The sequence below is a fragment of the Canis lupus genome, chromosome 1 (assembly GCF_048164855.1).
Source record: "Canis lupus baileyi chromosome 1, mCanLup2.hap1, whole genome shotgun sequence".
NCBI lineage: Eukaryota > Metazoa > Chordata > Mammalia > Carnivora > Canidae > Canis > Canis lupus.
In genome coordinates this window covers 121,837,467-121,849,705 of record NC_132838.1, presented here as the reverse complement: position 1 = coordinate 121,849,705, position 12,239 = coordinate 121,837,467, and the positions used below count along the sequence as shown (strand labels likewise).

General features: G+C 55.1%; 1 protein-coding gene across 4 annotated transcripts in view; it reads left to right on the top strand.

The window, feature by feature from the left end:
* ZNF536 (zinc finger protein 536) overlaps nt 1–12,239 on the top strand; it is a 430,505-nt gene that overhangs the window by 50,544 nt on the left and 367,722 nt on the right. Inside the window, exon 2 of one of the 4 annotated variants that reach the window (XM_072782900.1) lies at nt 3,374–3,443. The exons of the other annotated variants lie outside the window; for them this stretch is intronic. The gene's annotated coding sequence lies outside the window, so the exon portion shown is untranslated. The remainder of the gene's footprint in view (nt 1–3,373; nt 3,444–12,239) is intronic. 4 annotated transcript variants of the gene reach the window in all.

The window sequence follows — 12,239 nt, the reverse complement described above, 5'->3', positions numbered from 1 at the left end:
ACACAGGGACGGCCCCAGTGAGCGGTAGCTTGTTACTGGGACGGCCTTCCAGTCGCGTGGTGGCCAGAGGGAGACGGGCGTGCAGTGACCACGGGAGGGCAACGGGTTGGCCCTGAGGAAGGCTCTTGGCGTCTAACTTGGGGCTCCTTGCCGGGGCCCTGGAGGTGGCGGGGCCACGTCTCTGCTCCTGTCTTGACCTGCTGGGCACCATCCTCTCCAGCGCCCGTGGGCTCCCAGCTGGGCTTCTGGCCAGTGAAAGTGTCCCTGCTCAGAGCCCCCCGTCTCCCCTGGGGGAGCTCAGGAGGATAGGTGTGCCCCCCCGCCACCTCCCCCCAAGGGACTCCCCCCAAGGGACTGGGCAGAGCTGCTTTGCCCACTGGGTTGCAGGGATGGGGCTGCCGCCCACTGCGCCAGGCCCCCCCCACCGTCTTCCTGGCCTCCCCTCTCCTCTCTAAAGCCCTTTCCCTCGGAGGAGCCCCTCCCAGTGCCCCCGCCCCGGCTGTCCTCCATGTCCCCTCTCCTCCTGCTTGAAGCTGCGTCCCCTGTGCTTCTTCCTAGAACCTGCTGGCCTGTGTGGCAGGGCCTCGGACCTTCCCGCTCGCCTCCATCTGTCTCCTCGGAGGGCCCTGCCGCACCGTCACGCCCCCGCAGGTGCCTCGGCCTCTGACCTTCCACCCTTATCCCAGGTGCCCCGGCCTCTGACTCACTGTGCCCCCAGGCCCCCCTGCAGGTACCCCAACCTCTGACCCTCCACCCGCCCCTGCAAGTGCCCTGGCCTCTGACCCACCGTGCCCCCAGACACCCTTGCAGGTGCCTCGACCTCTGACCCCCTCGCAGGTGCCCCAACCTCTGCCCCTCCACCCGCCGCCGCAGGTGCTCCGGCCTCTGAGTGCCTCTAGGCCCCCTCCCGGGCCTGCCCGCTCTTCACGCACCTGAAGTGTGTGACACGGAGCAGACCTGCCCCCGGGCTGCCGGGGCCTGGCACACAGTCCCTGTGAGTCACTGAAGGAGTGGGTCTGAGCTCATTTTCAGGTGCCAGCGGCAGAGGGTGAGGTCGCGGGGCCTCACCTGTGTTTCACGGGAGAGCAGGGCTTATCAAGTTACAGTAGGTGGCATTTCAGGCCCTGGGACTTGTCTGTGCGCTGATTTTTGGGGGGGTGGCCGCGACCCGCCGTGCCTTTCGCTGCCTCTGTGCTTTGCCCGCCCCACCCTTCCTCACCCACCTGGCCTTTGGGCGCTGTCTCCTGGGTGGCCCCCTCCTCCGTCCCCCCAGCACGGGGTCCGTGTGGGAGGCGGGGGCAAGGGGAGGCCTCATGCCACGGGCCTGTTTCTGGTTATGTCACTCTGTTCTCGCTAATGCGAGTACCGCTTGCCCCGGGACAGCTGTTTCTTTCATTGAGTGAGACAGTCAGTGGGCTGGCTTTCTCCTCCTCCCACCGCAGTCGAGAGCATCTGACGTGCCCACCTGCGCCCAGCCTGCAGTGACTGTGAGGACACCAGACAGGCGCAGCCCTCTAGAAGGTTCAGGGGCACTAACTCGACTTCCTCTCCCGAGACCCCAGCTGGCCTCTGAACACGGGCTCTGCGGCTCAGCAGCAGGAAGCTTGTAGGGCCAACCGTGCCCCGGCGGGCCAGCCACCTGTGCATGAACCCCCTCACTGCTAGGGAGCCCGTAGGAGGGCCCAGCCCCAGGCCAGCCACGGACCTCACGCCGGGGCCTTGGTGGCTGGAAGGCCAGGGGTCCCATCACTGCCCCGACGGCAGATTGCTGGGGCCACTGAGGTTGGGATCGGTGGTGTCAGGCTGGCCGGCACATGGATGCGGGACTCCCCCCGGTGAAGTGTCCCCCTGTTCTCCCTGTGGCTGGAATCCACAGAACTTCCGCGTGACCAGCCCCTGGGGAACAGTCCCAGGATCGTGCAGGCCGTGAGGCTGCATAGAAGATCTGAGCCTGTCCCCCATCCCTAAACGTGAAGGGTCTTGTGAGCAAAGCACGTCGGTCTTCCCAGACCCATCCCAGACGGGATGCTGGGGTCTGCTCTGCACATCCCTGGGACGGACCCGAGGAAGCACAGCATCGAGCACGTGTTGTGACCTCTCTGGGTTTTGATGTTGAATGATACGGAAATAGCAAAATGCAGCAGATCATGTGATGAGGAGAAACGGAAGCGGGGTGGAGAGAGACCTTGCTTGTGGCGGATGCGGGAGGCCTACACCTTGGCCGTACGTCTCGAGACAGGCAGGCAGGGGTGTTTGCACCGAGCAGTGTCCCTGCACACGCCCCGCACTCAGTCAGCACACGCCCTTGGGGTGCCAGGAGTCACCCTGGAGTTGGACGGGGTGTTGCAAGCCGGTGATTCCGTGTCCAGGTTTCGAGGTCCTGGGCCGGGGCTGCCCCCACGGGCTCTCTGAGTGTACCTTCTGGTTTCCCATTCGTAGGCACGCCCTTGAGCCCCCCGAATTCTGCCTCTCTACACCAGAAGGTGCAGCTTCGGGCTCGGCGAAAGGTGGCTCAGCAAGAGGGAGCTTTTGCTTTCCCTGTAAGGCCCCTCCCGTGAATGGGGTTCCCAGCTGCACTGGGCTGGCCCCGAGGGGCGGCCTGGAGATCTCGGGCGGGGGCCTTGGCTTGATGATCCCAGGCCACAGCTCGGGAGCCCCTGTGGGCAGGCCCCCCGGCTTCCCTGCAGGCCCCCGCCTCCTGCGCTGCTGGAGGAGCTCGTCTACATGGGGCTTACTCCACTAATGGGACTGGAGAACAGAAAACGCCTAACTGGCCCCTGCGCTCCGGGTCTTGGTTCGAGAGGGAAGACTTGAGGCCACACAACACCCCCAAGCCTGGGGCAGTTGCAGGTTCCTGGGTCGGACTCCCTGAATGTCCCCCAGCCCCCAGCCACCGAACTGCTGTGGTCCCTTGAGATTTGGGTGGAACTGTGGTCTAGTGAAGGGGGCTCCTTAAACCAGGGTGGGGGAAAGAACCCCTGAGAACTTCCTCAGTTCCTGAACCTTCAGAATTCTAGAGAGAGGGAGAGAGAGAGGGAGAGAGGGAGAGAGGGAGAGAGGGCCCGCCCGCCTGTCTATGCTTATTTCTTCTGTCCCATCCGGACAAGAAGCTGTTCGATGCCCCGCCCCCGTCTCTTTTTGCAGGTGGCAATTTCCCATTAAAAGGGGCTGAGCAAATTGGGTTTATTGCAGCAAAGGTCACATAGTTCCCAGTTTTAAATTGCTCCATGGATCGAGGCAGTGGGGCTATTAAATATTGTTAAGACTCCTGACTAGCCTGGCACATTGTCACCTTGGATGCATGCTGTGTACCTGTCTTGCTGACGTCGATGTGTCCGGCATGGAGACTTGCTAACAGGTCCTGTTTTTGCAGTTCCCGCACACCACGGCCCTCAGAATACCCTTCAGCCAGGAGGGAGCTCCGTTGCTCTAAGACTTGCCTGGTAAGGAACGTCGTCTCGTAGTTCGTGGAAGTGGTGTCTGTCTGTGAGTCTGTGGGTTCTGGAGGCTGCCCTCGTCCTGGGGCTGCAGACCCCCCACCCCGGGCCGGGTAGGAGCTCGCCCAGAGGCTCCCTTCTCCTCCCTGCACCGAGTCGGGTTGTGGAGAGGCTTCTGGACTCAACGTTCTCTGGGATCGAGTGTGGGTCCCGGGGCTTCCAGGGGAGATGACTGTATGATGACACGCTCCAAAAGTCTCAGAGTGGGGTCACAGCTGGGGTCGCCGCTCTGCAAGCTTGACTTCTTTCTCTCTGTGTGACATCCTTAAGGGTCACTGTCCGCCGGTGGGGCTGCTGCCCAAAGCCAGGCGGCCCCATCCGAGCACCACCTGCGGCCCGTGTCCCCATCACCCACCGTGCGGGTCGGCGGCCCGGGCCCAGGCTCGGAGGAAACTTGTCCCAGAGCAGCTTCGCGTCTGTCATCCCAGAGTCAACATCGCAGACTCCGTCACGGAGTGCTTTCCTGGCATCGAAGCTGAGAAAAACCCACCGCGCCAACGAAGGGGCAGGGTTTGCATTTGATGCCTGCAGCCGCCTCATCAGAGCTCCCCGAGATACCGCCGTAAACCCACCCTCAGATCTCATTAGCCGAGCCCACCTCCCTCTGACCATGGGCCTCAGAGGTCACTACACAACCGGGGAAATTGATAGCGGAATTATGCGCTCAGAAATTAATTTTACGTTGCTCTGAATATATATTTTTTTATTGTGACTTTATCTTGTTGAAAAAAGTGCTTACTTCTGATTTTGTGGATATTACTGACCATGGATTACTTTTATTTTGGTTTTTACACAACAGTTATATTAGAAATTTGCTGTTTTATTCTTACCTTCTTAGTAAAAATCCTTTTATCACACAATGGGTAATTTATATCCATTACCAGGCCTTTCAATCCTTTTCAGTGGGGCTGTCAGCGCCGTTGGCACAGTAATGATTAATGTGATCTAATAATAGCGTGCCATTATATTACCTTAGTAAAACATGTACCAACATCCTATTCGGATCTACCAAATTCATAGCTTCCTATAATATTTTTGTTGAAAGACAGGATTACTATTTTTCAAAGCTGATTTTTTCCCCCTTTAACATATTTAATGAAATTCACAATTCTCTGCCTTAGTAATCCGGGCATGTGATTGGGTTCGGTGGGTGAATTTGACATCTGTAGGTAGCGTTGCGATTTGTCAGGGAGAGAGGTTGGACAGCCTCAGAGACCCGCCACCAGCAGATCCTGGGTTGTTTTGCTTTGAAAGAAAAAAAAAAAAACCTGCTGGGTTTCCAGTCTCTTCTGACACGTAATAAGGAAGGTGTGTTTTAGATCAAAAGGCAAAAGAGTAAGTAATTTGGCTCTGAGAGTCCTTTCTTCCTCTCGTGTTTTATCCCCTGTTCGATCACCTGCCTGGGTCTGCAGGTGAGCCAGTGGCAGCCGCTTCACGCGCCCCTTCTGGGGGTTGCCTCTACCCTCCATCTCTGGCTCAGCCTCCCTGCATCGAGGCTGGGCGACTCTGCTGTGGGGCTGTCCTGTGCACTGCTGGGAGTTTAGCAGCATCCCTGGCCTTCCACCACCAGATGCCAGGTGTATACCCAATGCCCCCCAACTGTGACGACCAAAAATGTCTCTCAAAACTACCAGCTGTGCCCTGGGAGGAGGGGGGCCACAACCATCCCTGCCTGAGAACCACTGGTCTCATGTGACAGCAACACAACACAAGAAGATTGGTTTTGTGTGTGTGTTGGGGGTGGCGGTGGGGCGGGGGGAGTCCAGTTGGAGTTGCTGAGCTTGGTGGTGCTTCTTTGGGACACGTCTGGCTTTGAGAGGGAAGAGGTGGGGATGGGGGCTGCACACTGCATCCTTTTCCTGGCTGAAACCCAAGACGTCTTCCTCCTCTCTCCTCCCTCCTCCTCCTCCGTCACAGAGCCTGGCCCCAACAAGGGTCTGAATTTTAGCTTCTTCCACTTAAATCCCATTATAATCACGACTGTGATTGATAACATTCCACCTTTTCAGAGGGCTTTCAGAATCTGTGTCAACCGAGGATGACATTATTGTAGCGCAGGCGAGATGTGTTCAAACAATTACACCCTCAAATCGAAGTGGGAAGGTTTGTCCTTCTATTCTGATGCCTTCGTGACGTGGCTTTGGCCAGCGCCTAGGCCCCCTCAGCCCCCGAAACCTTCAGCAGGAAAATACATGGGAAGGAGTAGGTTTTGCCCTTGATGCCACTCAGCTCCGAAACAGTTTGACTATTTGGGCTTCTTAGGGCTCGTGGGTAGAGGAGGAAGGAGAGGTTGTTGAGCAGAGGAGAGGGAGACAGAGAGGGAGACGGAGAGAGGGAGACGGAGAGAAAGATCCTTGCTTTTGATTCAGAACAAAAATTACTGCTGCAACATTGGCTCGAAATATGCAATCAACTGAAATCAGGAAAAGTATTTTGAATACAAAATTTATATTGAAATACTTGAATCTTGATACGTGTGCACCCATATACATGTATATATTTAAATCAAGGAAGAGAAGGCAAAAAATAAAGCTTTTGTCATAAAAATACTGCCTGTAGTATTTGCCCTCAAATGATTCCTGCCACATTGGAATACATCTTGGTACCGTTAGCATTTCCATAGAAGATACTCTTGTTTGTTTTTACAACTGATCCTTGATGATGACAACAAATGAAGAAATGGCTCTGACTTACCTTTGTTTTGGGAGGATTTCAAATACATTGTGATGCTTGGTGCAGGAAGCATTTTGGGGGCCCACCCCTTCTTCACTGGTTTCTGATCTGTCTCTCCCACGGCAGCATAAACCCAGTAGAAGTAGGGCCTTGTGTGTGTTCTTCAGTGTTGCTTTCCATACTCCCAAAATAGTGTCTGATGCATAGTAGGTTCTCAATGAAACTGGTGACTGGAAGGATGGATGAATAGGTGGGTGGATGGATGGATGGGTGGGTGGATGTAAGGATGGATGGATGGGTGGATGGATGCATTGATGGATGGATGTAAGGATGGATGGATGGATGGATGGATGGATGGGTGGATGGATGGGTGGATGGATGGGTGGATGGATGGATGGATGGATGGATGGATGGATGTAAGGATGGATGGATGGATGGATGGATGGATGGATGGATGTAAGGATGGATGGATGGATAGATGGATAGATGGGTGGATGGATGGATATAATAATGGATCGATGGATGGGTGGGTGGATGTATAAATGGGTGGATGGGTGAGTGGATGGATGGATGCATATGTGGGTGAGTAGATGGTTGGATAGGTAGATGGGTGGGTGGATGGGTGATGGATGAATGGGTGGGTGGATGTATGTATGTATGTGAGGATGATGTATGGGTGGATGGATGGATGGATGGAAGGATGGATGGATGGACATAAGGATGGATGGATGGATGGATGGATGGATGGGTGGATGGATGGGTGGATGGATGGATGTAAGGGTGGATGGATGGATGTAAGGATGGATGTAAGAATGGATGGATGGATGAGTGGGTGGATGCATAGATGGGTGGATGGGTGAGTGGATGGATGGATGCATATGTGGGTGAGTAGATGGTTGGATAGGTAGATGGGTGGGTGGATGCATAGATGGGTGGGTGGATGGATGATGGATGTATGTATGTATGTGAGGATGATGGATGGGTGGATGGATGGATGGGTGGGTAGATGGGTGGATGGGTGGATGGATGGATGGATGGATGCAAGGATGGATGGATGGGTGGATGGATGGATGGATGGATAGATGGATGGATGGATGGATGGGTGGATGGATGTAAGGATGCATAGATGGGTGGGTGGGTGGGTGGATGGATGGATGGATGTAAGGATGGATGGATGGATGGATAGATGTAAGGATGGATGGATGGATGGATGGATGGATGAGTGGGTGGATGCATAGATAGGTGGATGGGTGAGTGGATGGATGGATGCATAGGTGGGTGAGTAGATGGTTGGATAGGTAGATGGGTGGGTGGATGACTAGGTGGGTGGATGGATGGATGGATGAGTGGATGGATGGATGAATGGGTGGGTGAATGGTGGGTGGATAAATAGGTGGCTTGATGGATGGATCTATAGGTGGGTGGATTGTTGGGTAAGTGGATAGGCAGATGGATGGGGTTCTATCTCAAACCTGAATCTGATCTTAGAATAGCAGGCCTAGCAGTCCAAAAGAAATCCTACTTTTTTTTTCATCTTTTCACCCCTTACCCTCTTAAACATTTTTTTTTTTTACATTTAAATGGTCATTTATACAAAGACATTCTCATTAGCTCTTCTTTTCAATCCAGTTTGTAAAATAGAAAAATAGGTTTAGGACCGTGCCGGGCAATCTCTGTAAGCCGAAACCACACGAGTGCCTTGTTGCATAAACATCTTTAGACATCCATGAGGGCACATACACAGAGGACTGAGCCTGAACACCTGGAGGCGGAGCGGGGGAAGGTGACCTCTTTCAACGTGGTGCATGGACAAGGAGTTTATGAGGCTCAGAAGACCTCCTGTCCAGATGACTAGTTGCCTGTCTCCTGGGTGACACTCTAATTTATATTGTATTTCATGTTCTTCTAGAGGCTCTCGTGTGTCCTCTGAAGATTTTCCATGCCCGATCTCCGTGAGCCCGGGCGGTGCTTGGCCCTGTGGGGTCAGCCATGGTGAGGAGACAGGCTGAGGCCCTGGTGGTGGGGCGCCCGAGGCCAGGCACGGCAGACACGGTCTATCGGAAAGCTTATTCCCAGCCGTGAGGGTCAAGAGTCACCACATGCTTGACTTATAAATTATGGCACAGTGAACATGATGGCTGTGCTAGTGTAAAGGCCACACAACGAGAAGAGATGAAAGACCCAGAGACCTGGCACCTTGTAGCAGAGGTACGGGCTCTGGAACCTCGGCTCCCCTGGGTCAGAACCCTGGCTCCCCCACTCACGAGCTGCGCGACCATGTGTCGGGGACTCCAAGTCCCGGGCCTCGGTTTTGTCATCTGTAGATTGGGAATGACAACAGTGACAACCTAGTCGATCACACAACCGAGCTGTGCAACGTGCTTGAGACCGTGCCCGGCTCCAAGCAGCATTTGATACACGTGCGTTGCTGCAGTCTGTTTACGTTTTCCCTGCTTAGCCCAACTCTCCCTCACTCTCTCCATTTATTTGAGATTAAGCAAAGTATAGGCCATTTTTAGATAATGAGCCTTCCCCCGCCGGACTCCAGCGAGGAGCCCGCTGGTGCTGCCAGGCGTGCGGTCTGGCCGGCCCCTGGGGCCCGTGGTGGTTCGCCAGTTCACAGGGCGTCAGGAAGGTGCTGAGTTTCCAAAGCCAGCTTCCCCTTTGTGAGGGAGCATTGTTGACACGCCACTGGGGTTTGGGATTTACTTGGTGTCGGGGAGCGCATTCCTGGGACGGATGCCACGCGGTCGTGGTGGGTGGGAACAGCCAGCTCCCGAAAGGGGGAGGGTGCGGGAGCCTCGTGGCTTTTGTCTCCCACCCCTTGTGAGCGGGCCTGCTTGGCTTCGTGGCCCCAAGTTTGTATTTTCGGCGTCCGCTGAAATTCAACGTTTTGCTTTTGGTTTATTATGTATGCGAGGATCTCGCTGATAAATACGTGTGTAATTGTACCGTCGTAACCGCTGCTAGTCAGCGACAACATATAATTAAACTCACCCTTGTAGTCGTTGAACTTTTCCGGCCCTGACAAGATCACTGACCATGCCGAGGAGGGTGTGTCTCCGGGTGCGAGCCACGCGCGTGCCCATGTGGCCTGCCCAGCCCGGCCCGCGGGGCGCCCCGGTGCGTGGTGGGGCACGACGGCGGGGTGCGGGATGGAAGGGTTGGGGTGTAGAGCCTGGGGTGCCTCTGTTCTTGTTGTCTACGCCCCGATGATGGCTGGGCCCAGAGCTGGGGGTGCTTGGTAGACTTGAATGGATAGTCTTGGGAAGCCCTCTTTTCACATAGGACCTTGGTACCCTTCTCCTCATTTTCCTTTTTTGGGGTGATGCTCACTGCATCGCTTTTATGCCCTACGCCAGGGGTTGGCAACCTACGGCCTGCGGGTCAGACCCAACATCCTATTTTTTTTTTTTAAACATTTTTAAAGACTTCTAAGAATCGTGATGAAATACACACAACGTTTACCATCTCCTTCTATTAGGAATTTGACGTTTTTCAAGTGTCCGGTTCAGCGGCACGAAGTACACTCACGCTGTTGTGCAACCATCCCCACCATCCATCCATCCCCAGAACGTTCTCGTCGTCCCAAACAAGTTCTGTACCCGCTACGCGGCAAGTCCCCATGACTTTCTCCCTCCGGCGCCTGGAAACTCCCCTTCTACCTTCTGTCTCTTAAACTTCTGCGTCTCTAACTTTGACTATTCCGGGTACCTCTGTAGGTACAGTCACACAGCACTTGTGCTTTGGGGACGGACTTGCTTTGCTTTTGGCGTAATATCCTCAAGGTTCACCCGCAACGTGGCACCCGGCAGGACTTCCTTTCATTTTACTGAATCATACTCCGCTCTGCGTGTGTGCACGTGCGTGTGCGCGTGTGCGTACACATACCGCGTGTCGTTGATCCATTCATCAGTGGACACTTGGGTTGCCCCCACGTCTTGGCGATTGTGAATAGCGCTGCTATAAACATGGGCGTACAAATATATCTTCAAGACCCTGCTTTCGATTCTTTTGGCTATGGACCCAAAAGTGGGATTTCTGGATCATATGGTAGTTCTATTTTTAATCTTTTTTTTAGGCATCTCCATAGCTGCTGTGCCATTTTATATTTTCAGCCTCCGTGCGCGAGGGATGCAGCTTCTCCACGGCCTTCCCAACACTTGCTTCCCGAATTTTTGATGGTAACCCTCCTACTGGGTGTGAGGTGGCGTGTTATTATGGTTCCGCCTATTTTTGTAGAGCTTATGAGCTAAGAATGGCTTTTACATTTCTAAATGGTTGGGGGAAAAAAAATAAACCATGATAAACAATGTCCCGTGACACGTGAAAAGTATACGAGATTCCGGTGTCGGTGTTCATACAGAAGATTTTCTAGGGATCCAGGCATTCCCACGCGTTGGTGGATCTCCCGTGGCCGCTTCCACGCCGTAATGACGAGAGCCGGGCGGTCGGGGCGGAGGCTGTGCGCCCTGCGGACCCCACGGTATTTCTCACCCGGCCCTTCACCCGACACGGGGGCCCACCGTGCCCCGTGCTGAGCACTTGCTAGCCCCCCTCTTGTTTAAATGCCCGTAGCAACCCACTCTGCAGACAGGAGCTGGGGCTCAGCAAACAGCTGACTTGCACCAGCGCCGCCCCCGCACGTGGCCGTCAACCAGGATACGCGTGCCTGGCCCTACGTCGCACGCCCGTCGCCATCCCCGTGAACACGACCCCGGGGAGGATGCTCTGCTGCATGGAGAACACTCACTAGGGTTTTAAGTGAGCCTGAGGTCAGGTCCTGGTTGGGATAAACAAAACCCAAACATACTTCTATTAAAATGTGATGTCGTCCTTGGGAGAAGTGGCAAATTTAGGGAGAAAATTTACCAGGCGGGGCGTGCTCTACCCCGTTATTTCTTAGATTTGAATTATAAGACCTCTGCCCTGGGCTGCAGGGCGGGACGAGCTTTCAACTCCGCTGAAGCGGGAGATGGTTTCGGGATGCCTGGGCGTCTACACGCACAGCATTTCCTCGGGATTAGAAGGAGATCGATAAGTTCTTCTTGCATTAAAAAAAAGTGAATTATTTTCCTAACCCAGAGGAGAGAAAGCCAGGGTGTAACAGGGGAAAGTGTTGATTGATTCTTTCCCCTCCTTTCTTTTGCTCGCACGCTGTGTGGCGTGAATCCTGGATAGATATCTGTGGCTGGCCCCGGATCTTTTCCCTCGAACGTGAAGACCTGCGGCCCCGTTGCCCACGGGCGGTCTCGACGCCCCCTTTACTTCTGGCTCAGACGCTGAGCCGTCGCCACGGGGGGTCCACATACCTGCCTCCTCCCTCCTCGCTCCCCTCTCCGTCTGCCAGGACGCGCGGACCTGGTACCAGGAGCCTCCTTGCATCTCTCCACGCGGAGGACATGCATCTCCATGCATCATGGACGTAGCCCATCGATCCAAGGTTTGGGGATGTTGCGGGGAGGGTGCGGCTCCCGGCTCCAGGGAAGGGGTGGCCTCGGGTCTGTCGCGAGCCCAGCAGCGCGGCTCCCCTGCTCTGTTTGGGAATGTGAGACATTTCCTCCCCGTCACTACTGTATTTCGACGGGAGGCTTCGTGCCGTCGCAGCGCTTTCCGAGAACTCTTGGCTGTGGCGTAGGCCCAGTGGAGCTGGACCCCTCCCCGTGCAGCTTTCCGGCCCGATTCATCCTGCACGAAGGGAAGTACGATGACCTGAGCTGCGGGATGCAACGTGAGCGGCGTGTGATTAGCACGCTGCAAGACGGGCGGCAGTGGCTTTGGATTTTTGAGTTTCCTGTGTGAAGATGAGCAGCGGTGCCTTACGTACGCAAGGGGCCTGTGCCTCCCGGTGCTTCGGAAGCCTTCAAGCAATGGATTGTTCTGGAAGTGGCTTTGTGGCCGAGAGTCGGTGGGAGAGGACAGGGATGATGGGCTTTGGAAATGGGAATGTCTGGGACTTATTTTTTCTGTTTAAAAGAATAGGTTTGGATCTTGGCCTGGTCTCGGTCTCTGGCCGCCCGTCGCCCGGTGGGCCGTAGTGGGATGGTCCACAGACACATCGGACTTTGG